Raw genomic sequence first — 22,724 nt, 5'->3', positions numbered from 1 at the left:
CCAACGTAATACAAAGTATAGCCGGAAAAACTCTCAATCGATAAGATATATAGTTTTTGTTGTGAGTAAATATCACGATTTTTTTTTATCGGGGTGTCATTTCATTATTTCTCTGAATTTAGAATTGAAACAAGGCGGTCCATATACTGAAATGTTATACTAATGTAATATGCAATAATGCATTTAGGTAGTGGAATAATTACCTGGTTCATGTAGATAAGTACTACTCTTAATAAAAGAACCGGTGAATTCGAGATTTGTAGGAGGACAAAAATAAAGGGATGTAATCTTTTCCTATTAACATTGTGAGAATACGGTGTTGAGAGAGTGAGTCAGGCAGGGGAAAATATAACTTTTTATAGAAAGGTGAGGAACTGTGCGTATTTTTGTACGAACATACGTTGCAGTATGAGTTTGGAATGCTCAGTGTGGAAAATTTGCATAGAAATTGCCTCGCTGGATTCCGATTATGTCGGAGGGTTAATAGCAAAACCGTTATCATTTTATAATATTTGAGATTAATAAAAAAAAAGTTGTCAAATACGATAATTACGAGATTATTGTAAGAGTTTTTAAAACAATATCTCGAATGGTCGACGCATTTTTTTTAATTCACTACATATTTTGATTATCTATAAATTTAATTGACTTCATCTTTTAAGTTTTATAAAATTATCACATTTATCAGTTGTATTTAGAGTTGGAGTCCATTTGGATTCATCATATTTAAAGTTTCAAGTAGCGTACAGCATTATTGCACGCACCTGTTACATCTAGGTAATTGCGCATCATTTATGTAGCATATACTGTTTGCCGAATATCTTACTGTATTAATAAATTATTGCTTCAGAGTTTGTTTATGATTATTGAGACCATAAATAAATAAAAAATCAGTTAAAAAAAACCTGTCCAACATATTTATTCTAAATCTTTTTCTTTATGCCTCATTATGCTGAAAATAATTTGGGTTAATTCAAGGTTTATGTACATTCACACACACACAACCCCCACTTTGAACATAGCTAATTAAATAAATATTTAGACAAATTCGTGAATACACCTCCTCCTCATATATTCTACTGTAGCTCCCAATTTCCGTTTGTTTTTTGGCCATTACGAGATTCCAGACTGACTTGTTATTTTATGGGAAAACTCTCAAGTTTAGTTACCTGGGATTTTAGCATCATTTTCGTCCGTACGAACGTATTTACAAACAGCGTAGCATCTGGTAAAATGTGTGTTGCGATAGAGGAGAGTGCGATTAATAAATATCAAAACGTTGTCTTACTGGAATTTTTTCTACCAGAAGACCATGATTTATCAACGCAAGAACTTCAGATGTAACATTGTATACGCTTATGAATGTAGAATAAACATGCTGTAGCAGAGTACGTCGCAGGGAACGTAGAACAAGTAATAACCCAACTCCTTATTTTTGTAATAACGATATTCATTTCCCTATGCTCTCGCCACACGTAACGTCTTGTTACGGTTGTGATGTCACCTATGTCTCTCTAATGTGATCGTCTTCTCTAACGTGCTCTCGCTACGTATTATATTCTTTCTTTGCCGTGGGGTCAATGGCTCTGTATTTGACTATAGTCGTCATACGTGCTCTGTTACAAGAAGCCTTAATTCTTTGAATTTTTGCAACCGTATCTTTACTTTAATATCTGTAATTTGTAAAATAATAATTGAATAATGTTCAACTTTTGACGTCTGACGTTTAGTAGATTCTTCTTCAGAGAAAGCAAAAGAATATATTTTGTTCTGATTAGTGACGCGACGTCTATCAGTCCGGACGTATTGGATGAAGTTCCATGCAGCTTTTTCCATAAACCTGATCATGTCCATTTGATCAGAAATTACTGATGAAAACTTCTATCTTAATGAGAGCCAATTAAGTCCTAGGGTCGGGTATAGTGGCCACATCTAGGCAGTAGCTGCGTGGCGCGCCTATCTTGCCTTGATAGAGTTCTAAACCGACTTTGTAACCTAGTAGGTGATTCTCTTTTCTATTCTCTGCATCCTGTTTCCACAAAAGAGAAATTGCAAGCTTGTTTCTGCTTCATCGTTATTTGCATATGAATAAATAAATAGTATATAACCTTATTCAATCCTGAGCGACGTCGGGTCTTCCAGTTATTAACAACTAAGTGAAACTTAACTGTTAATCGACGTAGAGAGAAGAACATATAGTATCTAGCTGTAGAGAGACCAACTGTCTATGCCTGTTTCCCTCTGACAACCACACACACACGCGCGCACACACATCTAAATTAGTCGGGTTTTTTTTTTCAGCAACTGTCTCTCATTTGAATAAAGCCTTTTTGTACACATTGCAATCTAAGCAAGTGTATCAAGAGACGAATATAAAATGGATGCAAGACGATGGCACGATCATATATACGTTTATACAAGTACCGGTAAGTGAAAACATAACACTACTCCGACCTGTTTCTCTTTCTTTTTCTTTCTTCCTCAACAGGTTGAACACGTTCGTTATCACCTCAACGTATGTTAATTATTATCACTTCTTCGCATTTCGCTTAATTGAATCTAGTCAGTCTTGATCAGCTTGTTGTTAGCTATTACTTAATGCCTTGTTACTATGGTAACTCACTGACTGTAACGTAATGCGCGAACGAACAACTGGACCGCTGACACATATGCATATGAATATTTTAGCAGAGAAGATTACAGTCGCTTCAATGAAAATATAGATTACTAGCATATAAGCCCGGCGTTGCCTGGGTGTTTGAAGGTGTATGTTGAGCAAAAAATAGGTAATTTTTTTTTTAACTTTGACCCCTATTATGACCTTTTAATATTTATTGTTTTGGATTCAAGTAAAGTTATTAAGTTAGATCCACATCTAAGAAACATATATCTAAAATTTAAAGTGTTTAGACCCAAAATTATTTGAAGAGTTCGGTAGAGTTCTCAAAGGTCAAATCGTTTAACTTTGACGTCTTAACAATAAAATTTCTGGCCGAAAACGGATAACAAAGATTTTCCCAGATCTCAGTAGCCTGTATATCAAATTTCGTGTCTGTAGACTAAACATTGACAGAGTTATTGCGTTGGAAAAATGTACACACACACAGACAGACACAGAGACACGTACACTTTTATATATATATATATATATATATATATATATATATATATATATATATATATATATATATATATTATGAACAGGAACATGGATTGTTTTTTTAAATTTATTTATTGCAAAATGATTAATACTTAAGCGACATTTTATTCTTTAGGATTTGATTTTTTTTTCGTCGTCTCGTGTCTAAGATTACTGCTGTCTACATATTAGTAATCGAAATATTAATAAACTGCTGGTATGCCATTTGACTGAAGCGTTCATGTTAATATATTGACGTACTTGAAGAAGTGGGTTTGTGTGTCTTTGTGTTTCTATTTTTCTTATTGTAAATTTCTGCAGAAAATGTACGAAGATATAAGGGACTTACATGAACGAAATACGTTAGATGCAAATACAAAATTACCTATTTGTCTTCGTCTTGAAACAATCAACGCAAAGGCCAACAGATTAGAGGAAAACAGCCAGAAGTAGAATTTACTGGAAAGAACCAGTATAATTGCGAGTGATTTATTTAATAACGTTGTTGTGTCATTTTAACACCGACCTGACGTCTCGCAAAGAAGCACAGAAAAATACATTCGAAGCAAGTTATCTTTCTTTAAAAGAAAAAAAGTGATATTTAAACACTCAGACTCTGAGAAGTATTTTCCAAGCCAACGGAAGATGGTCGCATTCTTACTTTTTTTCTCTTTGGGTCAAGTAAAAACGTTGTAGTTTGCAGCTACAGCAAGGTGTTAAATGTAGAATTTGTCGGGTGGTCAATACACGCCAGACAATCTTCCAAATGTTCGGGGGATTACCGAGTCTTTGTGCTTCGCTAAGAGATTAAAGCCGACGCGCGTTTTCTTTCCTTTATTTTATTCTATTCTTTTTCTAGTGCTGATGTTTATATATGCATTATTTCTGTTACCTCGCGCTCGCCCCCCAGCTTGGTTATTTGCATACGTATTAGTTGCTTCGTTACACATCTTGTTGAATTGTACCAGCAAATACGGGGCCATAAAGCTACTCACAAAAAGATCGCAGCCAATTTTTCCTTAAGTTTTTCTTTATTTACATTTGTAATATAAATTAACATCCTCCGTCAAAAGTTATGAAACATATGAATCGCTTGCTGTAGCAGTCGCTAATGTAAAGCAAAAAGGTTTAATGCTGAACGCAAAAAACATAGTGTTGAGTTGTTTAAAGGCAACAACAGAACACCTAGATATACTTATTGTTGTTCTTGTTCCTTCCATAAAAAAAACATCTTCATCAAACCCACACATTACTTTTTGTCTTACCTTCTAATTGACTGAAAGGTAATTCGCCAACGTAGAATAGAATTGACAAAAATATATGCATATTATTATATTAATGCGAATAAAATATCATGAAAATAGTGTGCTCCATAAAAAATACGGATTCTTAAAAAATAAATCAATCCTCGTAAGGAATAGGTTGGAGACCTTTTAAACCTAATGATTATTACGACGTCCCACTCTATTTTATTCGCTTTTCTAGCAACTCATTTAAAGGCATCTGCTTTGAAAATTACTGTTTTCTGCATGTTAATAACCAAAACTGCTGATATGGAATTTTTCGTACATACTTAGCTGAGAATATTGATCTAATTCAAGAAGGTGCGTGCATATATGATTTTATTTATTTATTTTTAAATTTCTACGTGATTTAGCTTTTGTTATTTCTACGTTATTTAAATACGGTATATATATATATATATATATATATATATATATATATATATATACATATATATATATATATATGCGTGTGTGTGTGTGCGTGAGAGAGAGAGAATATGTGTATACATGTTCATATGTGTGTACGCTTTTCCTAAGGAATATTTATTTATATATATATATATATATATCTATCTATATATATATATATATATATATATATATATATATATATATGATAAGCTTTTCTGTAAATCTGGTGAAATTATCGGACCTTGATACGATTTAGTAATCAATGAGATTATCGGATCGTTGATACAATTTGGTAATCGAAACATGTGTAACTAACCAGATAAAACGGTAATATATATACATGTGATGATTGCAACGTCTTGTCAGACGAGTACCATTCCCTCAGATACTGAAAGTCCATAAGCCCGAAAATGGGTTTTTAGTCCTGCAGGCAAATTCTACGCGCTCAAGCAGACATGACACTCAAAACGGTCATTGATACACATGCACATATATACATACACGCATGCATACATAGAAACATACATAAACATACACACATATACACATACATATCTATAAACATACACACATATATACATATATACATACATACACACAATACATACTACACATAAATACACATACATATACATACATATAAATATACACATACATACATGCATATATATATACAAACATATACACACACATATATACACACATACAAATAGAAACACACATATACATACATATACACATACAAATATGTACACATATATGCACATATACGTACATACACATGCATTTTCCTACATATACATACACATACATATATATGCATTTATACACATACATATATACATATATACACATACATATACATATATACACACAAACATATGATGATTGCAACGTCTTCTCAGACGAGTGCTACTCCCTTAGACACATGATTTTTTAGTTCTATCGGCGAAATCATACGCTGAAGCAGACATGACTCTGAAGACGGTCATTGCTATACATAGATAGATATATGCATGAATGCACACACACATACACATATATATCCATAAACATACACACATGTATGCATATATACATACATACCTCATACATAATACACATACATGCATACATGCATACACACACAAATACATACACATATATACCCACATATACAAATACAAACACACATATACACATACAAATACGTACACATCTATGCCCACATACATTTAACTACGTATACATAAATACATATGCATTTATACACATACATACACATATGCATATATACACATACATATACATATCTACACACACGAACATATATATATACATATATACATACAAACACACATCAACATACATATATATACATATCTACATGCACGAACATATATAGACATATATACATACAGACACACATAAACATATATACATATATACATACATATACACACATATATATATATATATAAATATACATATACATGTGCATATATAGACATACATACATACACACAGATACATATAATGATGGCAGACTAATTATTACATGCTTCCAGCATTTCAAGCCTAAACGTGTCACAACTTTTCCATTGCTATAGGATTAGTTTATAGACAAATGTTTGAGGGAGTACCTATACAAAATGATGCTACAGAGTTTTAGCTTTGTACGACAGCTAAATTTCTCTCTCGGTCCAAAATGTTGAGATCCAGCAACAAGCAGGAGCAAGATAGCCAGCGTAATGCGGGTACTGTTCTCCCGCTTTATGTTTTTTTTTAATCAGAGATGTACTTCTCTTAGAGGGGTTGCTTCACCACAGCTTACGGGACCCCTCTCTACTCCACATACACATGGAAATAAACATGCCTGCAGACATACATGCATACACACAGAATGCACGCAAACATATACATATATATATATTTATATATGCATGTACACACACATGCAAACATACACACATAGAGGCACACATAGAGGCGTGTACTTACATATGGATACACACACGTACACATACAAATAAATATATACCCGAACGAACAGTTGGGAATGACAACTACACTATTCACTATGACTACATAATCCCTACTGCTACATATCTTGAAAACGCAGCTGTTAAATCAGATATAGTTATTTGGGACAGAGCAAACAAAAAAGCGACCGTAATAGAGGTCAGTGTACCCAATGATACAGGGCTTAACAGAGTTGAGAGGGAAAAGATAACAAAGTATCAAGGACTTATGTATGATATGAAACGAAATTGGAAATTAAAAGACGTTTCAATTATACCAGTCATCATAGGAGCAACTGGGCTTATAAAAAAAAAATAAAAAGTACATAGCAAGCATACCCGGTGAACCAAGTGCAAGTGAAATACAAACGATTGCACTGAAAAGATCTCTTGGTTCGACTCACTAAAATAGGGGTAAATGTCAGACATCTGGTTGGATGTCCCATCCCCTAGAAGAAAAAGTTTAAGAAATATGAAAAAAAAGAGAAATAAATGTAAAACACACTAGAAGTAGCGTTCGAAAACTCATATATCCTCAATGATCAGGATAAAGATGATAGGTACAATTCAATGAGTTTTACATTAAAAAAATCCAAAACAAACAATTTGTAGAAGAGAAAGTCAATCGTTGAAGAGTCTGTGCAACTTTTACAAAGAAATGGACGTAGGAATCAAACGAGAACAAGTCCAACAGATCAGTACTAAAACGCCTCGATTTTTTCTTAAATAAAATTTTTGTACACAAAACTCACGTTTCCAGGGCAGATAATGATGAAGTGCTCCACATATTACTTTACAACTGAATATGCATAGAAATAAGACGAACATCCAAATGCAACAGATCAGCGTTTAAACGGCTGTCGTTTTTGTTTTTTAAATAAAATGTTTGTACATAAAAACTCACGTTCCCGGGGCAAACAATGATATATATATATATATATATATATATATATATATATATATATATATATATATATATATATATATATATATATATATATATATACACACAGGGTGATCCGAAAATAACTCCCTATTCTTAAATAACTATGCTATATTTTTTATGTATAATGTCTCCAATTAATGAATACGAGGAGAAAGTATTGTACATGGACGTTTATTTAGAATGCAATATACGTCTGAAAGGATGGTATTATTATGATGAAAAAAAACACACGGTCCTCGGTCAATGGAGAAGCTAATTTTTGAACAATGGCCTAATAGCAACTTAGTAAAGACAACATTATATATTCCTCCTCCAAAGACTGAAGAAAGGGGAATTCGCCGGATTAGTATCATGAAGAGTGAACATATGCTACAGATCCCCCCTAAACCGTTGGTTATGCTTGGGGAAACTATTTCGTTATAATAGAACTGATACTCGACTGTTTTCTAGAAATTAGGATGTAATACCTGGCAACGATATGTTAAAGTTTTCCTAGAAAATTACTCATTGTAGCAAGAAAAATCAAGGATTAAGGCAGACAAAAATCCTTATTAGTAAAAATACACAAAAACATGCACACACACGTACACACACACACACACACCCACACACACATATATATAAACACAATATATATGTATATATATAAATACATATATATATATATATATATATATATATATTATAAGAACGTATATTTCTACAGAAATATAAATGTGTGTATATATATATATATATATATATATATATGCGTGTATATATGCATGTATGCATGCATGTGTGTGTATGTATAATTATGTGTGCCTGCGTACAACTTTATAAAAACATATAGTATGTTATGTATGGATTTTCAGTGTTGACTCGAGTAATCAATATGTGAATAGAGTAGCAAATTTTAAAGGTATATACGGGGAGTAATCTATTTTCCTAGTGAGTACGTGTAATGCTAAGGCATTAGACTTAAACATTCCCACAAGTATGAAATCCACTTAACTCCGTACAAACGGTCGGGTTTCAATCCTGGCTTGAGGTAGTTGCCTGTCTAGCCGCACTGATGAGCTGTGAAACAGCGAAACAGTACTGTATGTGGATGACTATATATATATATATATATATATATATATATATATATATATATATATATATATGTATATATAAATGGCTTGTCCAAAAATCATTGAAGGGTTTTAACATAAATAGAAGCATTAGTTTTGATGATTTCTATCTATAATTTTGACATAATCTAATAAAGATATTGTGGTTTTTTGTAAGAAAGAAGACAAAACTAAAACACTATTTACTTATGAAAAATAACGTCTTTTAAATGTTGCCAATTTTCAGCTTCGCATATTTGTGTTCTTTCCGAAACATTATTCATAACTGATTGCAGAATCTGTGGATTGCGATTAAGTTGCCTTTTTTCGTCTCTGATGTTTTCTTTTATTTTTGCAGAATTTGGGGGTTGACGTTTCATAGTTTGCGAGCTCGCGGAACGAAATAAGGGTGGTAAGTCACAATTTAGAGAACCTGCAATCTGTCATGAGTAATGATTGTGTAAGAGCACAAATATGCGAAGCCGAGAATGGACAACATTAAAAAGACATTATTTTGCACGAATTAAGATTGTTTTTTATATTGGATTTCTTTTAAAATTTCTTAATGCCTTTCCAAATTTTGTAAAAATTATTGGAGGATATCATCAAATGTTAAGAGTCTATTTAAGTTCAAAATCCTATAATATATATCAATTTTATTTAAGAAACCCAATGAATTTACATACAAATATAGATTACAAATGACATAATTTATATTCTAAAATTCATGATGTTGACTATCTTATAGTTTATTCCTTTAATTCAGATGACTTATACAATTCTTGACAGTATCTGTTTCGTAGCGCAAAATCAATCGCTTAATTATTATCTATTATGCCCTTAGCTCATCAGAAGTAATAGCAACAATCAATCCTTCCAAAAAAATGGAAGTGTGATTTGATATGATTAAAATCCGAAAATGGGAAGAGAAGCTTTATTTTTCCATTACGCCATAATCTATTTTTATTAAACAAAGTCATTAAACCCAACAATTCGTACCAACAGTTATAAGTAATTTATTAATATTCTATCTAAATGTTCTGTTTAATGATTAGTAAATTTAGTAATTCTAATTTGTGTATACATACTTATGAAAATAACATCAACAAATTATAAACTATTATACATGTTTGTATATACGAAACTAAGCTAAACAAACCGATTGATCATTACGGTCGGTTATTATATCTAATCAAATGATTTGAATTGAAAACCATACATAACTCAATTTAGTTAGCAATTATAATAAAGCTTATTAATCCTTACAATTATAATTTTTAAAAGCATACAATTTAAGAACTATACTTACGTTGTGTTAAGATTAAATATAATCTGAAAACTCCTTTATATCGCAATTATAAATAATTAAATTTACTTAATAAAATAAGGCAGAGTGACCTCCCTTGGAACAAATCTAACGAAATCGTAACTTTACTTATATTTATCTATTTAACCAACGCATAGGCACCCACACATTCAACTAATAAGAAATTTATATATGTATATATATATATATATATATATATGCCACTCGAGGATAAGTGGTAAAGAGTGTACAGTGATCAAAGAGACAATATCATCGTAATCGTTAAAAGTGTACATTTTGTAAATTGGGTTACTTTAATGGAACGGCTCATCAAGAAATTGTTTACGACCATATTGTTGTCAGCTGGAAAGCAGGTAAAGGAAGACAGTTCCACAGTCATGCAGTTCTAAGAAAGAAGCTTTGTTCATGGAATCTACGTTTAGGTTTAGGCACAGATAAAGAGTGGGGGTACTTATTAATAGTGTGTTCAGCTAGATGAGTATTTCTCGTAAATGGTTGGTGAGAAGGGACCAAAGATTCAACCTCAGACGAGCACTTGCCATGAAGTTAAGGATAAAACAGAGAAAGGCTCACAACGTGTATAAAGTTCAACTTCTGTATTCTTAAACGGTGTACGAAAAGTGGCAATTTAATAAATCTCATACTGTCTACCAAGCATCACCCCCTGTTTCATCGCTACAGTCTTGTATTCTTATTCTTGTTTACTAGTGGAAAAATCTTAGCCTTTACTCTGGATATCTCAGATTGATTAAGTTCTTGATGAGCCGTTCCATATAAATTATCAAATTTAACAAATTTTCATTACTAATGATTATTATATTGTACAATTTCTACTGTACGCTCTTTTACCCTTATCCTTGAGTGGCCTCTTGGCCTTGATCATGAGTTGATACCTATGAAAAAAAAAAGAAAATGTCCAATGTGAACAAGTTCTAATTGAATCGTCCCCCTAAGTAATCCAAGTTACAAAATTCCCACTGTTTACATTGCTAAAATCACAATGACTAATGTATACCTATTAACCCTTATCCTCGAGTGGCCTCTGGGCCTTGATAAATGGTGACACCCTTGTAAAAAAAAAAGATACTGGAAATCTTTTTTTCATGTAGAAGATTCTTTTACATCTGATCACGTTTCGTTAATGTCATTTCCGATTCCTTGTTTCCTCAACCGCTCTAAGATGCACCAATACTTCTGTATTCTTAAACGGTGTACGAAAAGTGGCAATTTAATAAATCTCATACTGTCTACCAAGCATCATCCCATGTTTCATCGCTACAGTCTTGTATTCTCATTCTTGTTTACTAGTGGAAAAAAACGTAGCCTTTACTCTGGATATCTCAAGATACTGGAAATCTTTTTTTAACGTAGAAGATTTTTTTACATCAGATCACGTTTCGTTAATGTCATTTTCGATTCCTTGTGTCCTCAACCGCTCTAAGATGCACCAATACACATGCTTTATAAGCACATATCTTGTTTTCTGCTATTCAACTCAGACTGGTTACCTTTGCACTTGAAATCTAGTGCAGTAGCCATCTACGATATAATAGCACTCTGCAAATAAGATATTAAATAAACGTCACTGAAAAAAGAAAGTTATGCTTCAAAATATTTTTATTAAAAATTCTCCAACTATATTTTGCAACAACGTTTATATTATTCTACGCAAGAAGTTATTTCACCTTTTACTTATTTTCGTATTTCAGAGGTGATAGAAATCCAGGCAATCACTTAAAATCCTAGAGAAAAAAAAACATGGTTAAATATTTTACGTATTTTTCTAAGGCAAATAAATGGTGTAAGTTTTTTTTTTTTGCATATTTTTCGATTACTTCGCGGTTAAGTAGGTGGCAAGGTCACAACACACGTAGACAGAACTGCTTAAAAATGATTATCCGAAATATGCAAGTATGAGAAATCTTTAAAAAAATGTAACATATGAGATGATATATTAATCGATATTATCCTTAAAAGAAAAAAAATATATTAAAATTTTAAAATGATCTAACCTTTCAAACTGCGATATTTTCGATCGATATATAAAAAAAAAATCTTCAGTGAATAAAGGAGATTTTTTAAACGAGAAGGTGTTTATATAGACGAAATGAAATGAACATAACATGTTGGTTTCGTTTGGGTTGATTATTATTTGTTACGTCACATCACCCTTTTAAAGTTATGTAATACACAATCCGCTCATATTGAAATAATATTTACGCTTTAATCTCTTTACGTTGAAGATGTCTCTTTCTCTTATTCTCTCACAGTCTCTCTTTCTCTCTCTCTCTTTCTGTCTGTCTGTCTGTCTCTCTCTCTCTCAATATATATATATATATACATATATATATATAGAGAGAGAGAGAGAGCGAGAGAGAGAGAGAGATAGAAAGAAAGCGAGAGAGCGAGAGGGGAAAGTCATGAAAATATATATGGCAGTTAAGCTACACAGAATATCCCTCACTTAAGCCTTACGAATTCTCACGAGAATAAACACGGAATATTCTGTATAGCTTGATATATATATATATATATATATATATATATATATATATATATATATATATGTGTGTGTGTGTGTGTGTGTGCGTGTGTGTATTTCATAACTTATTATCTAGCTCTACCTATGTATTGAGCACTGTTGGAGTAAATACTTAAATTTACGCATAAAATTATATATTCATTTATGAATTTATGTGATTAAATTAAATAGTCATATATATATATATATATATATATATATATATATATATATATATATATATATAAATTTAAAGGAGATTAGAACAATAGTCTAAAGAGCAGAGTGTATTTTAATGTAATAGTAAAATTACTAGTTTAATCAAAATACAGGGAAAGAAAAAGTGCTCGTTGTAATTTATATATATAATAAGCTCGATAGGTAAATATCCTAGAGCTAATTTAATATTAAGTAATGTGATTGATAATTTAAAAATCAAATTATAATTGAATTACAAATCCGTTTCATAAGAAGGAACAACAACAAAATCAATAATTCGTACAAATTATTGATTTTGTTGTTGTTCCTTCTTATGAAACGGATTTTTAATTTAATTATAATTTGATTTTTAAATCATCAATCATATTACTATATATATATATATATATACATATATATATATATATATATATATATATATATATATATATATATATATATATATATATATAGAATGTCACGCCAATATTTTTCGGACACTTTAGTAATCGAGTTTCCGAGTACCATAGTTGTGAAATTCCGTCAATAGAATAACATAAACATTTAAAAACAATACCTGTAATAAAAATTGAAGAAAATTGATTAGGTAAGGAAAATATTCTATTTTAATAACTTTTTACAAAACACACGCGGCATTATTTTTTGGACGTCGTTGAAAAACTGTTAATAGTTGATAATATCACAATAACTTGTATCAATCTCTCTTCATAATGATCAAACATATAGAAAATAACATCTCTATGTGTTTCTATTTGTGTGTGTGTGTTTTTTTTTTTTTTTTTTGGCATTTAGTATTCGTTCGCCTAGTTGCGCCTCTATTGTTATTTTAGGACCATCATAGACAAGTTGCGCAATCATTTCCCAAATATTGTCGAGCCACTGTATATATATATATATATATATATATATATATATAAGTGAAAGTGTCTGTCTGTCTGACTGTATACATTTCCCTACGCAATAACTTTGTCAATTTTCAGTCTGCAGACTCGAAATTTTATATACACGGTATTGAGAATTGGGAAAATCTTTGTAATCCGCTTGCGGCCAGAAATCTGGCTGTTGATGAGTCAAAGGTCAACGGTGTGACCTTTGTGAACTCTACCAACTTCCTTGACCAATTTTGGGTCTAAACGCGTGAAATTTTAGATATAGATTTCTTGAACATGGATTTAACATTACTAACTTGATTTGAGCAAAAAACAATAAATTTTAAGTTGTCATAATAGGCGTCAACCTTTAAAAAATTGACCTCTGCGGTTACTACCGAATTACTCAGATAATTTCTGGTCTAAATATTTGAAATTTGACATAAAGAGTATTGGGCAAACTTTTTAATCGGTTTGGGTCGAAAATTTGAGCTACCAATATATAAATGTATGCATATATGTTTGCCTGCCTGCCTACCACTTTCGACAGAGGCGACGGATTTTCACAAGATCAGAATCGTTCCGAATCGCGACACTTCAGACGACAAATACCGAAAAATTGGCTACAAACATTAATTTCTTCACTCTCAACTGGGCATTTTCTACAGGGAAGGGTCGCTTTTTTTCGTCGATATTTTCGAAAGTCTTCCCCCTTTTTCGATTGTCTAGCCTTAATTTAAACCTACGTCATTTCCGGTTTTTCCTCTTTCACGGTACGAGTTTGAGCCTGCCTTCCTACTACCAATTTTTTTTTTTTGCTCATCACACAACTCAAAACACCTATATATAGTTAGAGAAATCCAAAGTTAAAAATCATTGAATTTTTCCGAGGTTGTGGATAGTGCTCAATCATTAAAGCCATATAATAATTTACTTAATTAAGGTGGACAAATCAGCATAAGTCGCAACATTCTACCATGTAAATGGCTTTGCGTAGAATCCCATTTCACTATTTTTCAAGTCGACCATCTCACTTTTTCTCAATAGGTTGCAAACTTTTGTTTCAGAAAATCTATTGTTTCAGTCTTAAAGGACATATTCATGCGACATTACCTCTGTTTTGACCAGAGGTATGTAATTAAATGATTGACCCCTAGTATAAGCATAGGTATATTGTCGGCTGACGATGTATTTTAATACTGAAACAATAAATTTATTGCAGCGACTTACGATAATTTTGTTTAGCTAAATTGATTATACACACACACACACACATATATGTATATATATATATATATATATATATATATATATATATATATATATATATTAATTATTTATAGTTTTCAATTCAGATTAATAATTAATTTAATACAACCGGATATTTAAAATAGATTGTTTTCTGTTTTTGCTTTTCTCGTATATGTAAACATATGTAATAGATTGTATTGATTGATATTATTTAGGTGAACTGTAAATTTGGATATATTAATTGTAAATAATAAATTTACTAATTAATAAATAGATCATTGCTGGTTGAATATATTTAAATTAGTAGAAATTTCTTAATATATATATATATATATATATATATATATATATATATATATATATATATATATATATATATATATGCGGGTCTTGTTATTTTTTTTTCTAAAATTCAAAATGGCGTAATGAAAGAAAACTATAAGGTATTTGCAATGTCTAATCAATTTCCGTATTTTTTAAATCATGTCCAAATGCATTTTATTTCCTTTAGGTGATTGATTGTTGCTATTTCCTCTGATGAGTTAAGGGCAAAATAGATTCACTAATGGATATCATAATGATTGATGTTATACTCCGAAACAGATACTGTCAATAATTGTAAGTTCAAGATAATCAACATAATGACATTTGGGATATGGACATTTTTCATGCTCTGTAAATATACTGAGCTTCTTCAATTAGGCTTAGTATATATAAATCAGAAATATAAATGAATAAACTATTTCTCATATATATATATATATATATATATATATATATATATATATATATATAATCATTTAATCAGTCACATACTCTACCGTGTCGCTGTATTATTGTTAATCAATGCGGCTAGAATAGCACCCATCCCTAACCGGCGATTTAACATACAACCTTGTAGTTGATTGTCGGCAGTTCTAACCTCCGACCCATCGCATCGTTGCTCGTAACCGACATCGGGAAATGCGGATTTATACCGACACTTTCCCATGGCTTTCATAGTGCTCGACCTAGACCTGAAGAAGATCGGAGGTTTAATAGGACAACACGTTCTGAGAATAAACACTAATATTAGAACAGTGGTATGAATAATAGAGACCATATGTCTTATTTCGGAGTTCAACGTTACACAGAAAAGACAATCAATACATTATAACGTAGGAATGATGATTTGGAAGCAGGAGGTTGTTAATTTTAGTTTTTAGTTGGAATTAATTTTGGTAGATTTTTTCCATTTCGCGCGGAAATTCGTTGCTATTTTTATTGAAATGAAAGTTGTAATGATTTAATTTTAATTATTTTTTTTTGGGGGGGGTCTTTCCAGAGCTCAATATCCGGAGAATAGTTTCTTCTCTTTGTAGCCTTTCTGTTGAAATATCTGGTGAGGAGTGTATCACATACTTCTTCTTTATTGGGCGATTACATTTACATGTTTTCATCCGTTCATTTTTTTGCGAGGGTATCCATGTTGCCCATGATAAAAATGATTAATATACAAGTGTGCTTCAACGGAACTTCATGTCAACCCAGGCAAGTATATATATATATATATATATATATATATATATATATATATATATATATATATATATATATATATATATATATATGTGTGTGTGGGGGGGTGGGGGGTGGGGGGTGTATTACTGGCAGAAGCTCTTCAATAGACACATAAATGTGAAAACATTTTATTGATTGGGAAAAACAAACACGATTATTTGATTATTTTCTTGTTTAATTCTTACTACACACTTGTTTATATTCTTTGTAATTGAAATGTATCTTTTTAATTTCTGACTTTAGAAACTCCATCATTAGTGCCTGTAGGGCTATTTCCTTTGTTGTTCTTTTTCTTAAATTGAATGTCCTCGTATTGGAATGTGAACTGCGTCGGTGTTTAGGTGATCCAGTCCTAATAAAATTGTCAGAAGCTTTAAAGCACCATTTATAGAATGAATAAAATTAAATGAACAGATAACCTGTTTTAAAAACTATTTGAAGGTGCAAACATTCTATTTATTAAAGGAATAAAGAAAAATAGCATTCGATTTTTTTTCTTCGTTTTGGTGCTTAAAGCATTTTTTTTAGGTTTTTGTTTCCATTTTTGCAATTGAAGTGTATCTTATTAATTTCGGACTTTAAAAAATCCATCATCGGGCTATCTATTTCACTGTGGAAAAATAAATGGCTGTTCTATCTAGAAAAGTATACGCTTAAAAAAAAAGTAATTGTTATTTAAATATGTTTCTCATTCTGTGGAATTACCACGGATCCTGCCAGAAATTTACATAATGTTATTAATATGGTGAAAACATCCTTGTGCATGAATTACAATAATAAACGGTTCTAGTGTTCAAAGCTTGAAAATTCTCGACGCACACATGAAGAAAATTGTATGGACACGTTTAACGTACACAAGATAATGTGTAATATAGTCCAATCTTTGGACCCAAATTTTTTAGAGTTGCTAAAATAGATATCATGGCGGCGATATTTGAAAATACAATTAAAGAGGGTACTCATTATTAATAAGCGTTTCTTTTATGACTGAATCTTCTGTAAACGAATGCAGATTTCCAATCGACGGTCTGTGGTGCTACATATGCATATATATATATATATATATATATATATATATATATATATATATATATGCATGTATATATATTTATATACATATATATACATGTATATATACACATACATAAATACATATTTACAAAGGGATTGCTAATTATAAAGGCCCGGAGGCTTATCGAGGATAAGGGTTAAAGGGTGTAGCGTGTTCAAAAAGACAATATCATAGTGATGTTTTGAAGTGTACACTTTGTAAGATTGAGTTACTTTAGGGAAATGGCTCATAAAGAATTTGGTAAAGTTCAACTTGAAGACGACCGTATCGTAGTCAGCTGGAAAGCAGGTAAATGGAAGAGAGTTCCACAAGTGTGCAGTTCTAAGAAAGAAGTTTTCTTCATGGAATCTACGTTTACGTTTAGGCACAGATATAGTTGGAGAAATTCTTGATAGTGTTTTCAGTCAAACGAGTGTTTCACGTGAATGTTTGGCGATAGGATCCTATAGATTGGAGCTAAGACGAGCAATTTCCACGAAAATAATGATTATACAGAGAAGGCTCGCAACGTCTTTTCTGTGAGAAAAACGTTATAGGGAAGAGAAACGGCCATCAGCTACTAGGTTCTGAAGTCTATTTTAAACTCTATCAAGGCAGGAGACGCCCTTCCTTGCAGCCGCTGCCCAGATGTGGCAACAATACTTCATCCTTGGACGTATCTGGCTCTTATATAGTTAGAGAATTGCATCAGTAGGTAGATATCTACTGGATCGATAGAAGGATCCCACAATTTTTCCAGCCGCCTTGGCAATGGAGTTGATGTACCTGTTCCATTTCAGATCAGGTGTTAAGGTGACGCCTAGAAGCGTGTCAAAACATTGAGCCTCTCCAAGCCAGAGCCATTCATTTCAATCGCTGCCAGATCGGGATCAAAACGTTGATAATGTAAAGATAGAAGCTTGGGTTTAGATGCATTTCCCCCCCTTGAACTACATGCTCAAGATAAGAGGAAAGATATTCAGGGAGAACTTGGCCGCTTACGGCCTTGGACGTGCTGCCATAAATGGTAGCATTAATCTCTACGAAATGTAAGGATGTGATTTGCTAAATCATTAATGTATCAAAGGAAGAGAGTTGGACCCAGGATAAACTTCTGAGGGACTCCAGAATTAATAATGAGCTTCTGATTTCTGCCCATCAACTACTACTCTTATGAACCTATGAGAGAGAAATGATTTAAGAATATAAAGACATTTCTAGCTATATTTCTAGTGATCTTGTGAAGTAAATCTTTATGCCACACCCTATCAAAGGCCTTTGATATGTCAAGAGCAATTGTCCTAGAAACGACCCCTTTGTTGAGAGATTCGATAATCCTATGAGATATAACCGTTAGCACATGTGCTGTAGATCTCAGAACGGAAAACATATTGCATGTCACTAAAAAGGTTTTTTTTTCTGAGGTGATTGACTACTTCTTTATTTAACACAGATTCCAGCATCTTACTTATGATGCTCAGGGGATTATTGGCATGTACTGAGAGGGAGATGACCGTTCACCTAAATTCTTTTATACAGAGCATAGTTATCAGATTTTCCAAGGTGATGGGAATTAATTTAGCTTAATACAACGCTTAAACAGCTTTGTAAGGATGGGCGGTAGTTCTGATTGAAATTTTTTGAACACTATAATCGGAATGCCGTCAGAGCTTGTATCTTTACTGGATTCAAAGTTCTTTATTAATTTAGCAAATCCATATACACATATTTGTATGTCACAAGGCCTGTTTTCTTATACAGGAGGAAATATTGGGGGTTGGAGACCTTCGTTGTAAAGGGGGGTAGAATAAGCTGCAAAGTTCTAAGCAAAAAGTGTGGCTTTGTCTGATACTGATGAGATTATCTCAGGTTCATTGCTAATGGTTCGCATAGAGCACACGCTTTTATTCTGGTTGCTATTTGCATAAACTAGTGGAGACAAAGATGCTGCTAAGCCTAACTGAACATACAAGTCTCTGGCGTTCTTTATTACTTTTTTACAGTGGTTGATGGTTGATGTCTCAGGATTTAGCCTCAGTACATCTATTTCGTTGGAATCAATAGAAACAAGTGATTTCTATGCGCAATGGCAGCAGCACATTCTGGAGAGAAACACGGCTGGCTGTTAGGGTTTTGCTCGACCTTTTTCGAGCGTATGAAACGGTCTATACCTACAATTAACCAATCCGTAAGGTCTGATACTATAGAGGGCACATCCTTTTTAAACATGGAACACAGAGGCAGATCTTATACAAATGTACGGAAGCTATCCCAGTCAGCCATTAAGTATCGATATACTGTACGATGGAGAGGTACTCTGAGGAGATATTACATTTTGTTTTGATTTTTAACTGACATAACACAGTGGTCTGAAGATCCCAGTGGAGACAGAACAGAAGAGGAACATAACTCACGGCAAGGAGACTTGCATACTGGCCGTCATATTCTAAATAAGGTCCTAAGCAATGGAGTAATTTTGACCGAACATACCCTTACTATCTTGTTTGTAGTGTTAACCAATCCTCATTATAAACATTGAAGCCTCCACATACGAAGATGTTAGCTGAAGAATAAGCAGGAAGGGCGTGGTCAATTTTCTCAGATATGCTTTTAAACATAGTTACTCCGCTATTATGGGGTCGATAAAGAGCAAATATAAACGATGTAGTTTGAACAAGTACATACGGGGTAAGTTAGGATCATCTCTGGAAAGGTGTCTTTAATATAGGCACATATTCCATGCTCATGGCGATCTTGGGGTCATATTTAGAAGTTATGTTAGAGTATTCTTTAATTACGATCTCATCTAGGGAAATAGTTTGCCCAATGCCAGTTTCGGTTAGAGAATAATATGTCTGGTTTAGTCATTGTAATTGGGTTTCAACCTCTGGAAGGGTAGAACGTAGACCCCTGATTTTGGTGACGGAGACAAGGTAGTGATGGTCTGCCTTGGAAGTTGGAGATCGGGATTTAATCGTGTATGACGGGAGCGTCGTGAAAAGCGATACTGCTCCCAGTTGAAGAGATTAAACTCCCCTAAAACCCTAAGTACGGCCGGGTAAATATGCTGAGATTGTTAGTTAAACGTTGATTGAATCGAATTTATTGTGCTTTGTAAAAACAGACAGATATTTTTATTTTTGAAAACAATGACAGGAAATGTCAGAATAATGTTTAATGAAATCGGGCATTTGACTGGTCTAACGAAACACCTGCATAGACGCCCGGGCTCCCTGACCGAAAGGGTTGACCTTTTGAGGGGGTGTGAGGGAGATTTAATTTTGGTCCTAGATTCACAAACTACGGACGACCTGTTTAAATACACACTCGCCAAGGAGTCGGGTATTTCCCGGTTGACGTGTTGCGTTCTGGTTGGCTGGGTTGATCGTCCGACCAACCCTGTTACCTTAGTATAAAAACAAATACCAGGGCCAAATTAGACAGACTGAAGCCAAATCTCGAGAAAAACACACGCTCCAAGAACGCCACATAACCCCCACCATCCCCCTTATCATCATTGTAAAGAACGAAGAAACTGACTTTTGGAGAATCTTGATGTTTTTGGTATCATCAACGGAACTGTGCATTTATGTAAAAACTTGTAATTTTTGTGAAATTAACTTTTCGATGCTAGAACCATCCGGAGTCTGTTTTTTCTTTCCTGTCGCACATACTATGCTATTTGATTTTCAGCAGAATCGACACGAAACATGAGAGGCTGAGAATTTATGTGAAGATCACCCGGAAGACGACCACGACCACTTCATTTTCGATGAGGTCAGAGTCAATCTGCTGACCTGGGTAGTAGAGACTTACAGTGTATTTTTCTGGGAATTTTTCATGATTGAGTTTTTGGATTTGGGGAATAGTTCGATAGACTTGCTTAAGCAGGGAAGAGGGGGAAAGTAAGAGAAAAAAGAAACGGAGAAATGTATTATTTTTGTAGCACATATTAAAGAAAACCGTAAGAATTACCCACTAATATGGCATTGAGAAACCCCACTAGAAGCTAATTCATGGTCTAGAATCTATTAACCAAATGGAAATACAGCAGTCGCAGTACCTTGCCCCTGCTAATTAGACAGCCTTCTTAATTGTTAAACCAAGGTTCAGGTCTCTGACTATCAGGCGGATAGCTTCAGCCCAGATAAACCGTGTACCTACATCACCCTTACTAGCGACATGGGCAAAAGTATAGACAGAGAAACAGAAAATTCCGACATTTCTGGTGACTGTTCACGCAGAATATTGCCACCCTCGAATACAGCTTTCCCTCTCCCTTTGTCAGAAAAAAAAAACACTCATTAAAAAATGAGGACTGAAGGACAAATGAAGAGAAGCGGGAGTAACGGGAGCCGTCGATAACGAATCTACAATGCATTGCTTATTCTTCTATTCCGATGTATCGTACGGACACAATATATATATATATATATATATATATATATATATATATATAGTTTTTCAAGTGTTTTAATATCAAACTCTATAAAAAATAATAACAATGTTTTTTTCAATTTTTTGTTATTCCTTGAAAAATTATTTTGTCAGTAAATACTACTGCTACTACTACTATTAATATTAATAATAAAAATAATAATAATAATATATATATATATATATATATATATATATATATATATATATATATATATATATATATATATATCTTGCTTCCGGTTCGACCAGGATTTACGGAAAAACTTACGAATATTTACTTACCTTGAGTTAGCGAAAACTGTTCATACGTCAGACTAGATTTCAAAGTCTACAATGATTTTTCATTTAATAACTGTCAAAATCGTCACACAGTTATTTCATTGGAGGATTATGTTTAAAATTCAAGTTAAAGTTTAGCTTAGAGTACGTGTTTCTATACATTTTCTCAATACGTTATTTGGTAAATAATAAGAACTGTTTCCCTTACGCTCTTACACCGTTGATTCAAAAGTCAGCTGCTGATCGTAAAAGGTAGATGTGTGAAAAGTGTGTAGCAATTTAAGTGAAATAGTAACATTATATCAAAGTAGATTCACAAGATGTATAAGAT

The sequence above is a fragment of the Euprymna scolopes genome, chromosome 12 (genome assembly GCF_053919585.1).
Source record: "Euprymna scolopes isolate OS-2025 chromosome 12, ASM5391958v1, whole genome shotgun sequence".
NCBI lineage: Eukaryota > Metazoa > Mollusca > Cephalopoda > Sepiida > Sepiolidae > Euprymna > Euprymna scolopes.
This window is presented reverse-complemented; position numbering follows the sequence as displayed.